A 16,770-nucleotide genomic window follows, 5' to 3' on the forward strand; every position below is an offset into this window, starting at 1 on the left:
CCCCCTTCCAGTTTACTCCCACTCTCGCCTCTACAAGAATTAGGTGAACATGACAACTTTTCACTGCCTCGCTGATAACTCAGTCTCTGTGACTTCTTTTAGAGGGTGCGGCTGGACTGGCAGCTGACTACAGGCAGCCAAGAATTCCATCTGAAGGGGTTCAGGACTTCAGGTGCTCTCTTAAATCTTTCTTCCCCTAACATTCTTTTAAGAATGCAGGCTCCTTTGGGGGCTGCAATGCAGAGCTGAATCCATCTATGGGACAGACACTGGCAAAGCTTACTGACATCCCACCCCTATGGACAGGTAAGAACACCCCCATTACAGCAATTTCGAAGTCTCAAGTTCCTTTATTCCCAGTACTGTCCAGACCAAGCTGCCCATCCAAAGCCTCCATGTCCAGTCTCTTCCCCATGCCAGGGTCCCAGGCCAGACTCACCCTGACTAGATGGTTTCCCAATGGCCTTTACTGTTGGGATCCAACTGTGGCTACAATGGGGAAGCATAGTTGATTACTTCTGCCTTTTTGAGGAGCTACAAGGCTCTAGGAAAAGCACTTCCCACATGATTTCTAAACTACCCAGTGTTCAAGGTCAGGAGATTGAGGCCAGCCTGGCCAGCACGGTGAAACCCCCTCTCTCTACTGAAAATACAAAAATTAACCGGCCATGGTGGTGCATGCCTGTAATCCCAGCTACTCGGGAGGCTGAGACGGGAGAATAGCTTGAACCCAGGAGGCGAAGGTTGCAGTGAGCCAAGATTGCACCACTGCACGCACTCCAACCTAGGTGGCACGGCAAGACTGCATCTCAAAAATAAATTACTGAATTAAATAAAATACGCAGTGTTTTAAGGAGTCTGAGAAGCTGGGGACAGGCTGGGGAGGCCACCATCCCAGCACTCGGGAATTCAATCATACCCAGGGAAGAACTCCCTAGGGCCACAGAAACCACGCTTTAGTTCAACAATCAAACCAGGTACTCCCCTCTCCAGTGCTCACTTTGAGAAACATCTTTCAGGAACCCCCAAAATGCTTAAATAGCACCCTCCTCCCCAGCAGTGCCGCCCCCACCATATGATTTATTTATTCCATGAGAGTTTTATTTAAGACCAGAATTGAAGCGTGCCGTTCATCTGAGTGGCTGCGAAGGCCTAAAAACTGCTTGGCACCGGGCATTGCATTGTCAAAGCACTTCCACTCTTTAAAACTGGCGCCATAGGCCGGGCGCAGTGGCTCATGCCTGTAATCCCAGCACTTTGGGAGGCCGAGGCAGGTGGATCACCTGAGGTCAGGAGTTCAAGACCAGCCTGGCCAACATGGCGAAACCCCGTCTCTACTAAAAATACAAAAAATTATCCGAGTGTGATGGTGGGCGCCTGTAATCCCACCTTCTTGGGAGGCTGAGGCAGGAGAATTGCTTGAACCTGGGAGACAGAGGATGCAGTGAGCTGAGATTGTGCCACTGCACTCCAGGCTGGGTGACTGAGCGAAGCTCTGTCTCAAAAAAAAAAAAAAAAAAAAAATTCCTGCGCCATAATTCAGTCTTTCCAATCAGAAATTCATTCCAATTCAGACTGGAATGAAATTCTGGTCAGACCTTGCATAACTTTCTGAGGAATTATAATAGTTCCATCCTTGTTAGCTAATTTAAGTTTTTTGAAAAACCAACACAATCCCTACATAAGACATTCTCCTGCTTGGCAACCCCACTATGGCGCTGCTCAGACACCGGTACCCTGGGCAGCTTTTCAGGCGTGCAAAGCCAAGATGTGGGCCCAGACAGCACAGTGGACTTTGGAGCAAGAGATTTGCCACTTATTTACAACATCTCCAAAGCATTTCTAACTTGAATATATATTTCACACAGTACCAAAACTTTTAAATATCCACAAGAAGATTTCGTTTTTATAGGCAATAAACATTAAATCTAAAGGACTGGGACATAAAAAGTGTTTTAATGCCATATAAATCACCTTTCCCTAGACAGACTAAATCTCCGAAGGTTTTAAGGACTGCAATATAAATTTTTATGGCAAATTATCTACATAGAAATTATCTGCATGAGATGCACTTTTACTTCTCGTTCTCATTTACATAGTGCTGACAATCTTTTCAATCACAACAGCCAATCCAATTTGGGAAGTCAAATAAACGTGGGGAAGAAGCACAGGGGCTTAAGCTAGACAAGGATCTTTCCTCTTTCTCTCTGCCCCTAACATCAGCATGCAACTGGGTCTGTCCATTTCTCTACGTAAGAGTCTTTGGCAAACCCTTGGCCCAAAAGGGATGCTTGGCTGCTCAAATGATGAAAGAACGCTCTCAGGGGGCGAGGTGACCGACCGTGCCCCAAACACGCTTCTTACCAGGCGAATCAGCCAGACAGCTTCACACCACAGCCTGGAGCTGACGTTTTCAGAACTTTCCGTTTACAAGGCAAATATTTCACGTGCAGTTTTGTTTTCTAGAATAAAATTTTAAAAGGAATCCTGTCGAAAGTAGAAATTAGAAACAAAATAAAAAGTAAAAAAAAAAACTTCCCAGGCACAGTGGCTCATGCCTATAATCCCAGCACTTTGGGAGGCTGAGGTGGGAAGGTTGCTTGAGCCCAGGAGTTTAAGATCAGCCTGGGCAACACAGCAAGACCTCATCTCTATTTAAAAAAAAAGTAATAAAAATAAAAAGTAAAAAAAAAAAATAGAAATTAGGACTTTTCTATCAGAAAGCAAAATATGATGTTATCAACAAACATTTTATATTAGTGAGTTACAAAATTTACAACCTGCCCCTCAAATACAAGGAGACGGTATCTCTCTCCTCTCTTAGAGTTATTTTCTAGTAATAGGAGAGAAACTAGCAAACATGCCCACTTTCAGGCCTGCAATTAATCTTAGCCAGCTGCCTGAAGAAGGAAAAAGAGAAAGGGTTTCTGGAAACGTTTTCCCTATTGGTTTTATTCATATAATAAATATTAAAGCTAATTTTGGGGGCCTTTCATCTAGGATAGTTTTAGGCCCTTTAACGGTCTAAAAATTTAAATACAGCTCTCCCTCATTTTCTTGCAGGGCCTAATTAAACAAAAATAGATCTAGCATCACAAAATTCTACACAAAAATGAAAAAAAGTATTTTGGCAAAGGGCACCAATTTTCACTGACTCGAGCGTGGCTGTATAAGCATTAACAACATACTGATAGGAACAGAAAGCACACTTGAACAACATTTTTCAATTAAACAGTCACATTCTTGTGAAATAAAAATCCACGCAGACTTTCAGACTGCGTATAACGTAGTAATGATGAGACCATTTCCTCCGGCTCATTACAAAATTTTCTTGTTGAAGTGGCAATTTCTGTCCTGGATGTCTAAATGAGGGTAATTAGAAGCCCACAGTAACTTCTGAAAAACGGAACAACCAGAAGACACTTTGGGATACGGTGCCAGAAACACTCTGTTTTGCAAATGAAGGAGGTAACATTTTCTTTCCAGATTAAAAGATTCTTGATGCCAACTAACAGCCGCTTGTGTAATCTTATTTAAAATGTGCTAAAGCATTATACCACTTCACCAAATGGGAGAAAAAGGAGCGATACTAAACCTAGCATTGAAAGAATCTGACCAGCATATTGCTTCTAGATGAAGTTTTCTTAAGTCCAACTGTCTTCAGCCTGCCGCTGGTCAGTGCAAGGAGAGGCTCAAAGCCCGGACTGACTCTCCGCTCCAACACAAAAGAGATGCTCCCAGATCTGGTTCACTCAATAAGCCTTTTAGGGAGTGGATTTCTGGGGACAAGAAGCTGAAATAGGCACGCCCATTACCCACACAGGGCTTCCAGTTTACAAGTCTATGTTAAAGAAAAGAAAATTATCAACAAAGCCTTACAGACCATTCCATTTAACATTTATTGACACTATGCAATGGAGAAAATGATGACAAACTGGTAGATATTCTCCACACAGAAATTCAATACCCATTCCAATTGGTTTTTTAAAATAACAATTTCTTTAAATTTAGAGAGGAAAATAAAAATAAAGGATGACTGTCCCCAAATTAATATTTGAAACCTACAACCCCAAATTCAGAATTCAATCAAATGCCACCGTCTCCATGAACCCTTCCCTATTATCCCTGGCTGTAAGTCACATTCTGGATGGTTTCTGATTATGAGTGTGTCTTCCATGACCCTGTTAAATACAGCTCCAAGAAGGTAGGGGCTGTCTTATTGATCTCTGGGTTCCCCACAGCACCCCACACAGGTCAGAAGTAAACCCTGATCATTAAGTGAGTCAAGGGATCCAGTCCTGGCTGGGTGTGATGGCTTATGCCTGTGATCCCAGCACTTTGGGGAGGCTGAGGCAGGAGGATCGCTTGAGCCCAGGAGTTCGAGACCAGCCTGGGCAACAACTACTTATGAGGCCTTGTCTCTAGAAAAAGTACAAAAATTAGCTGGGCCTGGTGGTGAGCACCTGTAGTCCCAGCTACTCAGGAGTCTGAGGCAGGAGAACTGCTTGAGCACGTAAGTGAGAGGCTGCAGTGATCAACTCATGTTCAAACCACTGCACACCAGCCTGGCAGAAGAGCAAAACCCTCTCTCAAAAAAAAAAACAAAAACAAAAAAACAAAAACAAAAAAAAAAACAGATCCAGTCTCAGACTCCAAACAGCCAACTTCACTGAATTAGAGTCCCAAATGAGACAATCAAATAAAGCATTTTTGGTGTCTACCTCCAATGGTTAGATATATATTCTGAGATATAGTCTTTGAGAACAGAATCACAGGGTCCATAATAACTCCAAAGATACTGCCATAGAGAAGTATTCAAAATGTGACACAAAATCATATTCCCCCTCAAAAAACAAAAAATCCTGCTAAGTGATCTAACACTAAATAAGAATTAAGACATCCTACTTAAGTGACAAAAGAACAGTTAAAAATAAGCACCAAACAACAGTCTAAACAATGTCAGGCCACACTTCAGAAATAAAAAAGGTCTCATGTGAGTGTGTAAAGTGAGAAGCAGGAGATGGTGATGGTTAACAGCCACAGCCTGGAAGAGTTCAAGGTTAACCTGCCCAGCTCGTTAACTAAATAGCGGTTAAATCAGAGTTTGAAGGAATACAATTCAGAAGACGGGACGGTAGATTTGTGTCCTAGCAGTGAGTAGAAATACACAAGCAGAAACAAGCTGCTATTTTTCGCACCAACCTCTATATATGTTTTAGAAAAGGGACTCACTGTTGTTCTCCGTACTGACCCACAAAACCGGCAGCTTAAAAATGTAAGGCGCATGCGTCACTCTGATCCCAAGAACAAACCCGGTGCCAGGCCTTGCCGAGCGCTTTGCACCCCTCATGCTGATTCCCACCAAGCACAGGCTGCAGGATGGGCTCTCCCAGCCAGCTCTGACCCAAGGCGGGGGCGGAGGGGGAGACAGTCATCCTTCAGGTGATCTCTGAACCCCCAGTCTCTCATGTCCGCATTTTGACCACCGCTGGGGACTTAAGCACCTCTGGACCTAACGCCCTGTCCTTCCCTGGCGAGCCCACTCTTGTCCCACTATGCTGGTTTGGGGGACACTGCTGTGAACCAACAGACTCCCCACAGCCCCCCTATTCTTTGGATCTCTAAACACTGCCGGCTTCGGGGCTCCCGGCCAAGCCCATCTGCCAAGACACCGATTATCCCACGCTGGGCTTCCCTGATACTGAAGCACGTTCCTTCAAATGTCAGCCAGTGTTTTTCCTCACACCCTCTTCCTCCAGCCAGTCCCTGCCACTGGCCTTCTCTCTCCCCAAATCCCTGGGGGCACCCCGCCACACACTGGCGGGAGTGTTTCCGCCATCAGGGCAGCTGCATCTCTGCTACAAAGACCCTGGTTCCCAGTCTAAGCTAAAGTGAAGGTGGAAAAGCTTACATTTCCAGAAAACAGGACATCTCCAGTCACTGGGATTGCCAGAGAGTTTCAACACCTTACAAGCAACTTGTAAGAAGGCTGCATTTGCAACTGCAGAGTTCCCTCTTCCAGGAAATTATTTCCTGAACACTTTACCTCCACTGGATGTTTTTGTTTATTTATTTGTTTGTTTATTTTTTGAGATAGTCTTGCTCTGTCACCCAGGCTGGAGTGCAGCAGCGCGATCTCGCCTCACTGCAACCTTCGCCTCCTAGGTTCAAGCAATTCTCCTGCCTCAGCCTCCTGAGCAGCTGGAATTACAGGCGCTCACCACCAGGCCCAGCTAGTTTTCTGTATTTTTAATAGAAATGGGGTTTCACTAGGTTGGCCAGGCTGGTCTCAAACCCCTGACCTCAAGTGATCCGCCCGGTCTCGGCCTCCCAAAGTGTTAGGACGACAGGAGTGAACCACCACACCCGGCCCACTCGATGTTTTTAGAAGGAGAAAAATCGGTTTCCTTTTCTCAAGGCCATTTTATGAATCTCATAAAGCTGGAAGTAAGTAAAAGTGTGTTCCAGCCTCAAAGGCCAATGTGCCTGAAATAGGGAAAAAGCTACAAGGCATTAGAAGGAAGAGTATTGTTTTTCTACAAACTATCCAAAGACTCTCAGGGGAAACGATCTCTCTCTCTCAGTACTTTTTTTTTTTTTTTTTGAGACAGGGTCTTGCTCCATTGCCCAGGCTGGAATTTAGCGGTGCAATCATAGCTCACTGCAGCCTTCAACTCCAGGACTCAAATGATCCTCCCACCTCAGCCTCCCAAGTATCTGGGACTGCAGGTACACATCCAACTCATTTTTTAATTTTCTTGTAGGGACAGAGTCTGGTTATATGGCCCAGGTTGGTCTTGAACCCTTGGCCTCAAGCAATCCTCCTGCCTCAGCCTCCCAAAGTGCTGAGATTACAGGCATGAGTCACTGCACCTGGCCAGCATCAGTTTTCTGATATGCAAAATAGAGGTGATACCAACTTTGTAGGGTTTCTGTAAGGAGTGCCTAAATTGAACTTTAATGACCATCTCTTGGCTAGGTGTGGTGGCTCACGCCTATAATTCCAGCACTTTGGGAGGCCGAGGCAGGTGGATCACTTGAGGTCAAGAGTTCAAGACCAGCCTGGCCATCATGGTGAAACACTGACTCTACCCAAAATACAAAAATTAGCTGGGTATGGTGGCGGGCGCCTGTAATCCCAGCTACTCAGGAGGCTGAGGCATGAGAATCACTTGAACCCGGGAGGCAGGGGTTGCAGTGAGCTGAGATTGCACCACCACACTCCAGCCTAGGTGACAGAGACTCTGTCTCAAATTAAAAAATAACCACCTCTTGTATACCAGATCCTGGGGAGAAATAAAATAAGCTGGATTCACTCATTCATTCATTCGTGCAATTAAGGCATCAGGCTGGTGGTATGAACATGGAGAAACAAAATAAACCAATGTGTTAAGATGGATATGTAGATGTATATAAATCTAGGAACAAGTCTGAATTCAACATATTATCCAGTGGTATTAAATAGGATAAAGCAAAGTGTCAGGTACAAGGAAGACGTTCAGTAATTTTTTTTTTTGGAGACGGAGTCTCGCTGTCACCCTAGCTGGAGTGCAGTGGCGTGATCTCAGCTCACTGCAACCTCCGTCTCCTGGGTTCAAGCGATTCTCCTGCCTCAGTCTCCCGAGTAGCTGGGATTACAGGAATGTGCCACCACACCCAGCAGATTTTTGTATTTTTAGTAGAGACAGGGTTTTGCCATGTTGGCTGGGCTGGTCTGGAACTTCCAACCTCAGGCAATCCGCCCGCCTCAGCCTCCCAAAGTGCTGGGATTACAGGCGTGAGCCACCACGCCCGGCCTCAATAATGTTTATGGAACTCATTGACCCTCAGTGAGCTTTATCCGGGAAATCCCTAAATCCAACTTTGCACACTGCAGGGTTCCTTGGCATTGAATGCGTTCTCCTGGAGTGGGCACGCAGAGGGACCCGTGACATCTGGGCTTTCCGTAAACCAAAAGAGACCCGACGAATCATAAGCTTCTAAACAAACAAAAAAGGTCACTGTCGTCACCACATACAGTGACGGGATTTGGTTTTTCAATCCAACAGTCCTAAAAGCAAGAAATATCGTATGACAGCCAGTCCCAGAGGATGGTGCTTTACCGACTTAGCTATGGATCCCGCCCTGTCCACAGGGCGTATCAGCAGCCCTGGGGCCATGGAAATGCTCCCAATGCTGATGCCAGCGTTGTGGGAAGCCCTTATCCTCCCGATTCAGGAGGCTGGGTGCAGTGGCTCATGTCTCTAATCCCAGTACTTTGGGAAGCCGAGGCAGGAGGATCACCTGAGGCCAGGAGTTCAAGACCAGCCTGGGCAACACAGTAAGATCCCATCTCTACAAAAAAAATAAAAAATATCCAGGCGTGGTGGCTCACACTTGTAGTCCCAGCTACTCAAGAGGCTGAAGTAAGAGGACTGCTTGAGCCTAGGAGATGAAGACTTCAGTGAACGATAATCATACCACTGCACTGTAGCCTGGCAACAGAGCAAGATCCTTCTTCTAAAAAAAAAAAAAAAAAGAAAGAAAGAAAAAGTTTTAAAAGAAAAGAAAAACAGATAACAGAGAATGGTTAAAAAGGAGAGAGAGTTTTGCCCCCATCGGGAAAAAAGGAAGATGCAGTCACAGCAACTCGGCTCCCCTATTCAGGGGCTGCCCCTTCTAGATACCCCCTCCCCAGCAAAGCCCCTTCCAAAGCATCTCTGCAAAACTGTCCCTGCCAGCCAAGGGCTCAGCAACACCCAGCAGTGTCCGGCACTGACCTCCCTCGTCAGAACATTTGCTCTTGGGCCCCGCGCTGTGCCTGGTCCATTCTTTGGGCAATGGTATGTGTTGCTCTGCCGAGGGGGGAGCGAAGAGTGGGAGTTGAATGGGGTGGGGGACGTCCTGTGGTTGAGGTCCGGGGGCTCCTGTTGTTGCTGGTGAAGCAGCATCTACCCTTCAGCAAGCCTCCCATTTAGGTCACATGGCCAGAAAACACCCGTGAGTTCTCACGTGTTTCCAGTGGCAACAAGGCCAACCTGCCCATGGGAGAGAGGAGGAGCAGGTGGCTGTGCCTAGCCTCCTCCAAAGGCCAGGCCCACCTGACCACTTTGTGCCTGTGGTCCCTGCAGTCTCTGCTCTGGGCCCTTCTCCATAATGTACTCAGGAACTAAATCCGGCTTCAGTGAGGCTGGCGTGGGCTCTCCAGGCGTGCAGTGCACATGTGAGCCCTTGCAGGGGAACCTAAGCCTTTCTTTTGGCAGGCACGGAGGCCACGGGGCTTCTCTCCACAGTTATCGTGTTGGTGGCAAAAGCCTGCACCTTGCCGGTTGCCAAGTCAACAAAGAAAAGTCCACAAAAAGGTGGGTGCCGGCCAAGCACAGTGGCTCACACCTGTAATCCCAATATTTTGGGAAGCCACGGTGGACAGATCACTTGAACCCAGGAGCTTCAGACCAGCCTGGGCAACACAGTGAAGCCCCATCTCTACCAAAAAAACTACAAAAAAAAAAAATTAGTTGGGCGTGGTGGCGCACGACTGTAGTCCCAGCTATTTGGGAGTCTGGGGTAGGAAGATCACTTGAGCCCAGGAGACAGAGGTTGCAATGAGGTGAGATCGTGCCACCGCACTGCAGCCTTGGCAGGAGAGTGAGAACCTGTCTCAAAAAAAAGAAAAAAGCTGGGTGTCTATGGAAGGCAGTCCCTGTAGGGTCCCTGAGACATCTACGAAGCACCGACAGCACCCCAAAAGGGTAACTACCCACATTTAGGGCCACCAGGAGATCCAGAGAGGCCAGAGAAGTGCCTCACCTGTCACTCCCAGAGTGTCCCCTACAGAGGCATGGGGATCCTGGGGCCAGGCTGCAGAGGCTGGAATTCCAGATGTGCCGTCTGCTGATGGGGGCCATTTGTGGAAGGACCCTGTGCCTCAGTTTCCTCTCCTGTAAACGGCGGTGACGATAGCATCCGCCCTGCGAGCTTGTGGGGAGGCACCGAGTCAGCACAAGTGATGAGCTCAGAACAGGTCCTGGCACAGACTTAATATTCCGTGAGTGCAATGAGTGTTGTTATTCCTTCAAGCCAACAGCCTCGCCAGGGAGGGCCGGGCAAGATATCTTTGGAAAACATTAATATTTATTGAGTAGTCCACGAGACACAAAGAGGAAGTCGTCCGAGGCCATGCCTGCTCTGTGCTCGGGGAACTGGGGCAAGGGGACCTGTAGCCTCACTGAGCTGGCCTTTAAGGACAAGCGGACCCTGCAGCCTGGGCCTTCCTGGGGAGAATCCTCCCATCTTTCTATCTTTATTTTTTATTTTTTGGGATAGGGTCTCCCTCTGTCACCCAGGCTGCAGAGCAGTGGTGCAATCATAGCTCACTGCAGTCTTGACCTCCTGGACTCAAGGGCTCCTCCAGCCTCAGCCTCCCGAGTAGCTGAACCTTCCCATCTTTGGTTTTCTCTCTCCTCTCTCTTCCCCTTCAGACCCTGGGGAGGGACCTGCCTCTCCTACAGCTTTAATCCAAAGGCCTTCTGGACTTCCCTGGTGGACTGTCACCATTGGCAGGTGAGAGTCACCTCTGCATAAACATTGTAGAGGGGGGATGTGGGCACTTGGTTCATTCCCCTCCTGGCCAGAGAGCCTCTGGGTGGAGGCAGGGCCGCATCCAGCCGCAATCAGGGCACACCTGCCCTGAAGCTATCAAACCCTTCTTAGTGAACTGGAAGATTCCTCCTAGACTCCCGCCAAAGGAGACAGACCTCAAAATGTTGGCCACATGAAAGGCTTGTGTGTAAAAATAATTCGGTTCAACAAATATTTCCGCTATATGCAAATCACAGAAATAGGCACTGCAGAGGACATGCAGGGAGGGGAGGAGGCGAGTGCTTCAAAGAGCCTGGAACCCAGCGAGGAAATGAGAAGGAGGCCGAGTGCGGGCTCACAGTCGAGGCCTGCCGTTAGCCCTCCACTGTGACAGCATCACCAAAACCAGGCAGAACTGGAGCCCGGGATTCCAGAAGGCAAGGGGGAAACAGCTTCAAATCACCAAAGATCTCATTAAAATAAATCCTCTGTTTATCCAATGTTTATGGTGTCACTGTGTAAATATCCATTAAAGTGCCAAATCAAGAATTAGCACTTTCTATGCTAAAGTCAATGTTCTATAATGCATAGAAATTTGCAAAAAGGAAAAACAGAGGACATTAAACGGAATTATCTGTAATCCATGAAACTGATGATCATTATGTATCTCTGTCAGGGATCACTGCCTATTTGCTATTCTGCTTTCTTAGAGAAGCCTGCTTTCCCAGGCACTCAGGGAAGGTGTGGAGAGCATGAGTTTAACACTCACCCACCTCGCATGGGGCTTTAAATAATTACCTGTCCCAAACAGCACAAGGTCTTTGGGATGAGGCCCCCACATGGCACACCCCCTTCCCTGTGTCACCTAAAAATGAGTACTGCAGCAATTACCGGACAGAAAAACACGTATCTAATTATGGGAGAGGAGGGAGGAGTTCTGGAATCAGAAATTTCTGAGAATATTATCAGTAAGACTGTCAGTGTATATCCCAATTACCTTGACTTGATCATTACACATTGTATGCTTATATTAAAACATCACAAGTACTCCATGAATATGTACAGCTATTACGTATCCATAATAACTAAAAATAGGCCAAGAGCATAGCTCATGCCCGCCTATAATCCCAGTGCTTTGGGAGGCCAAGGCAGGAGGATCACTGCAGCCAGGACTTCACAACCAGCCTGGGCAAGTCAGCGAGACCCCCTACCAAAATAAAATTTTAAAACTTAGCCTGGCATGGTGGCATGTATCTGTAGTCCCAGCTACTCAGGAGGCTGAGGTGGGAGGATCACCTGAGCCCAAAAGTTGGAAGCTGTCATGAGCTATGACTGTACCACTGCAGTCCAGCCTGTGTGATAAGATCCTGTCTTATAAAAAATAATAATAATTTGGACCGGGCATGGTGGCTCATGCCTGTAATCCCAGCACTTTGGGAGGAGGAGGTGGGTGGATCACTTGAGGTCAGGAGTTCAAGACCAGCCTGGCCAACACGGTGAAATCCCGTCTCTACTAAAAATACAAAAATTAGCTGGGCTTGATGGCAGACACCTGTAATCCCAGCTACTCGGGAGGCTGAGGCAGGAGAATTGCTTGAACCTGGGAAGGAGAGATCGTGCCACTGCACTCCAGCCTGGGCAACAAGAGTGAAACTCCATCTCAAAAAATAGTAATAATAATAATTTAAAATTAAAAAAAAATTTTAAGAAAAAGAAAAAAAAATAACTATAGATCAATTGCATGATCCATAGCCAGGGACTTTGTTCCCACCCCGGCCCCTGTATTTCTTAATAGCCTCTGGCATGCTATAGGGATCTGTAACATTGGCTAATAAAAGTACAATAAATAGCAATAGCTTTAGGAACTAAAGCCAGGTTTTGTCTATGTGTACATACGATGAAAATCTCAGGCAAGCCAACAATTTCTATCTCATGCTAGTTTCATCCCCATACAATGTCAATAGTTCTATTGTAAACAGAAATCACTGGCAGGATTGGGATGAAAAGGATGGCAACATTCCACATTCGGACTGTGTGACGAACTTGTCCCGTAACATAAATAACTTCATGTTTTAAAAGAATAATAATCATCAGGGTACATGAGTGCCACCCCGCCATATGACGAAAATTGGTGTGATAGGAAGATGACGAAACGAGCAAACATCCCCTTTGGAGGCTGACTTGAAACCTGAGCCTGAGCCAAGAGTGTTAGCGTTTGAAATCAGTCACTGGCCTGGACTCTAGATCCGCTCCCAGTGACTCAGGGCTATACATAAATCAAATGCCAAAGAGGCCAGCTCACCACCCAGAGGTGCAGCTCCTTGGAACACGCAGAACCAGCAGGGCCTTAGAGGCCCGAAAAAGGCTTTATCCCAGATTTTCAAATCCCAGTACAGCCAGGGCTGGGCGAGACAGGGAACAAGGAAATAAGGTCACTAGGCCAGTGGGGAAGTCCAGGCCTCCATGACCCCAGAGGGCGCCGGTCACCAAGAAAGGAAGACTCCATCCCACGCCCACAGAGAGGGGCTGGGCTTAAAGCAGGGACCCACGTGCAGATTCCTGTGTTGGCCCCTCCAGAAACATGTACATCAACAGCGCTATATTCTGAGTACCTACTACTGTGTGCAGAGCATCTACTGTGTGCAGAGCACCTACTGTGTGCAGAACATCTGTTGTGTGCAGAGCACTTGCTGTGTGAGCTGCTCACTTGCTGAGTGAACCAGGTCCTGAGCTCCAAAGTGAAAAGGTGATGAGAGGTGCTAGCCTGAATGAAGACCAAGAACAGCACCCCTCGCTTTATTTCTGTGGGTTTCTTCATGCACAAATGCCTTTAGGGTGGTCTTTTTTTCTTTCTTAATTTCTACCCCTAAGTCACACTGACAGTAGTTGACAGTCATCACAAATTTTCATTTTATTTCAATTCCAGGAGGGTAGGTCTCTGAAGAGACACTTTTGCCAACTAGGCTAAGCCAGGTTGTGTGCGGGTGGCTCTGAGATGATCTTGTTGGTCGGCCGTCCCCCTTGCAACAGGGCGTGCTCAGTGACTGGTCACGAAATTCCCTGTTAGTGGATTACTTACTTATGTGGTAGGCTTATTCACCTGCCTCATCTGTCTCTTCTAGGAAACAAGTTCCTTTTTTGTTTGTTTGTTTGTTTTTGAGATAAGGTCTCACTCTGTTGCTCAGGCTGGAGTGCAGTGGTGTGATCATGGCTCACTGCAATCTCCACCTCCCAGGCTCAAGTGATCCTCCCACCTCAGCCTCCCGAGGATCTGGGACTACAGGCGTGGTGCACCACCATGCCCAGCAAATTTTTTTTTTTTTTGGGGGGTAGAGACGAGGTCTCACTGTGTTGCCAAGGTTGGTCTCAAACTCCTGGGCTCAAGCGATCCTCCTGTCTCAGCCTCCCAAAATACCGGGATGACAGGTGTGAGCCACTGCACCTGGCCCTAGGATTCTGCTTTATTTGCCACAGAATGGTTTGACTGTTCTATAAAAGTGCAGGAACAAACCAATATCATTTTTCCACCCCGCCTCCTCCCTCAATAACCTCCCCCTTCAGGGAGGTTTCTGGATGCCCAAGCGACAAAAAGTCATCAGTCCCCTTTTTCTCCGCAGGTGAACTGCCCAATCACACAGCACTACAGCCTAACAGGTGCTGTCAAATCGCTGAAAAGGCAGGAGAAGTTCTTGACAAATCGGTGGCGTCAGAAAATCAATTCCCAAATACCATGTAATTCACTGACAAGCCCACCAGGGCATTCATATTGGACAGGAACGGATTTCTTTTCTGAAAAAGGACAAAGATAAGAGCAAGAAACATATTTACATTTGTCTGCGGACCCAAGCTCCCGAACCACAGCTAGCAGGAATCAAGGGAGGCAGTCAGTGTATCGCAAACAACTCGGGCCTGCCAGCAATGAAAATTAATGGGAAGGTAAGAAGCTGCTTTTGATGCTGGAAGAACTCCAGTAAAAACTGGTCTGTACATGGGAACACGGTGTCAGACTCACAGAGAATCAGCTTGTCTGACTTGTGGTTTTCTTGACAACATTCATCTTCTCTTGGCCTGATACAGGGCAATTAGTGCTTGTCAGCTGAATCATGTGTTATTAAGATCATTCAGGCATTTTTTAATTACGGTGAGCGAGACAGACAGTAATGAGATCTCCAGCAACTTTAACTTTCCACTTCCTTTTTAGATAAATCTTAAGCTGCCTTTTTTTTTTCTTTCTTCCCTACTGATGTTTCAAAAGAATTGTTTATTCCTACAGGTAGATACTTGTAACTCAGTCCCCATTTCCCCTACCTCCAAGCAAAACATCAAACTGTGGGGGGCTCCCCCCAAATCAATCAAAGACATGTTTCTTAAACATCTGCTCACTCTAATTGGACATGGGATGGGCAGCTGCTCTTTTAAAAATTGCTTAGCGGAGAATTTGGTTCTGGGGGGCTCCCTGGGCCCACAGAGCCCCAACCCAGGACCCAGGGGTGGAGAGCCTGACCTGGCTGGCTTCCCTCCAATTCCTAAAGGAGTCATGGCCTGTGTTTCATCACATGTGAGCCCCACTGTCCTTCCAAAACCTGGTCTTCTTTGTATTAACTCTTCCTGTCACGTGACACCAAAAAAAAAAACCAGGATGCATAAAAGTGATTTAATCTGCTTTTATAGTCTATATTTCATTCTATTTGCTTTTAAATTAACAATTCTCAAAAAGGTTAAAGTACACTACCAGCTTCGACCTGAATCAGGGTTCATTATTTCTGTCTTTTAAAATGTTCCCTTTACATCAATATTTCATTGAGGGAATCATTGTCCTTTCCTAGGAGATTTCAAATTTTTATGATCCCAGTCCCCACTCTTTATACAGCCAGGAGCCAACGTGATTTCTGAGCTATTCCTGATGCACCATCTGTTTCTTTATGAGGCTGGCGAGAGGGGTCTGGGGAACGGGTGATAAGGAGAAAAGCCCCCACCGCTGATTCTTGCCGGAAACGCACACCGTCCTCATTGTGAGCCGTCATTCCAAAGGCACTGAGTCTCAAGAATATGAATTTCTGAAATTGCCAACGAGCTTTGATCCACAGTGAACAAGCAGGAAGAGAACTTCCTGAAGGAAACTTCTCCAAACCCAACGACCTGTTCCTTGGAGTTTTTGGTTTTTTTTCCCAATGTTCCTTTCAATGGTGCAGGTTATATAAACGCATTCGCATTCTGGATATTCTCACGCTTGGATTTTTTGTGCCTTTAGTTGTTTTTTTAAAATCAGCCTTTTCCTGTAGGTTTTTATACAATTCTAGACAAGGTATATGCTGTGATCCAAAAACGCCTCCTCTCCTCAGCCCCCAGCAAAGCCACCTTTCTCTGCCTCCGACCCAGTGGACTCCAGTTTGTCACCACCCACCACCGAAGTCCGCAAGTCAGGAGGTGGGAGAAGGGTCTAAGCGTGACTCTGAGGTCCCCTGTGCGCCCCCATGCAGAAGCAGGCTGTCCTGTGCTTAGTGAGCCTGGGAGAACCCCAGTCAGCCAGCTGGATGCTGCCTTGGGGCAGGAGCTGAACCTGCAGGAATCAATGCTGGAGCTCCACCGAGGACCCTGTGGGCGGCCCACATGGCACCCAGGGGGCCACTTTTACCTCCCAAGGTGAGGTCACAAAAGGAACCTGACCACCCTCGACTGGGCCAGCCGGGAGAGCTCACTGTCAGGTGGGTCACACCACACTGGCTGGCCCCAGGCCTCCCGGGCAGGGGAAGTAAGCCCCAGAGGGCCAAAGACCACTGGAGCAATGGTAAGACCAGCCTCAACCACAAAGCAGGGCTACCGGCCGCAGGGAAGCAACTGGAAAAGCCAATGGCTAGAATGCATTGATTCAGAACAATAAAGCGAAAAGCTGCATTATTTTAAAGAGCTAGAAACTAAAATAGAAGAGAGGGAGGGGTCCATTCCCATTTCAAAGCGATTTTTGGAGTAGACCCCTCTTTGCACAGGGGAGATCTGATGGACAGAAAGACTTTCATGTTAAAGCTATGTGAAGGTGACAGGGGAGGGGGCAAAGGGTTAAGGTCCCCCAAAGCTGAGTGCAAGCATTCCCACTCCCCCACCTGCAACAAGACAACCCCAGGGACTCCTCCTGGGCTCAGATCAAGACTTCAGTTCAGCTGCAGGGAACAGTGTCCTCAAGATATGCTTGAAAAGGCTTTGAAATGCAAC

The 16,770-nt window shown here is 47.1% G+C and overlaps 1 protein-coding gene across 16 annotated transcripts in view; it reads right to left on the reverse strand.

Moving 5' to 3' along the window:
- CUX1 (cut like homeobox 1) overlaps positions 1-16,770 on the reverse strand; it is a 468,585-nt gene that overhangs the window by 387,316 nt on the left and 64,499 nt on the right. The gene's annotated exons all lie outside the window — the stretch shown is intronic.

This window comes from Papio anubis, chromosome 4, assembly GCF_008728515.1.
Source record: "Papio anubis isolate 15944 chromosome 4, Panubis1.0, whole genome shotgun sequence".
NCBI lineage: Eukaryota > Metazoa > Chordata > Mammalia > Primates > Cercopithecidae > Papio > Papio anubis.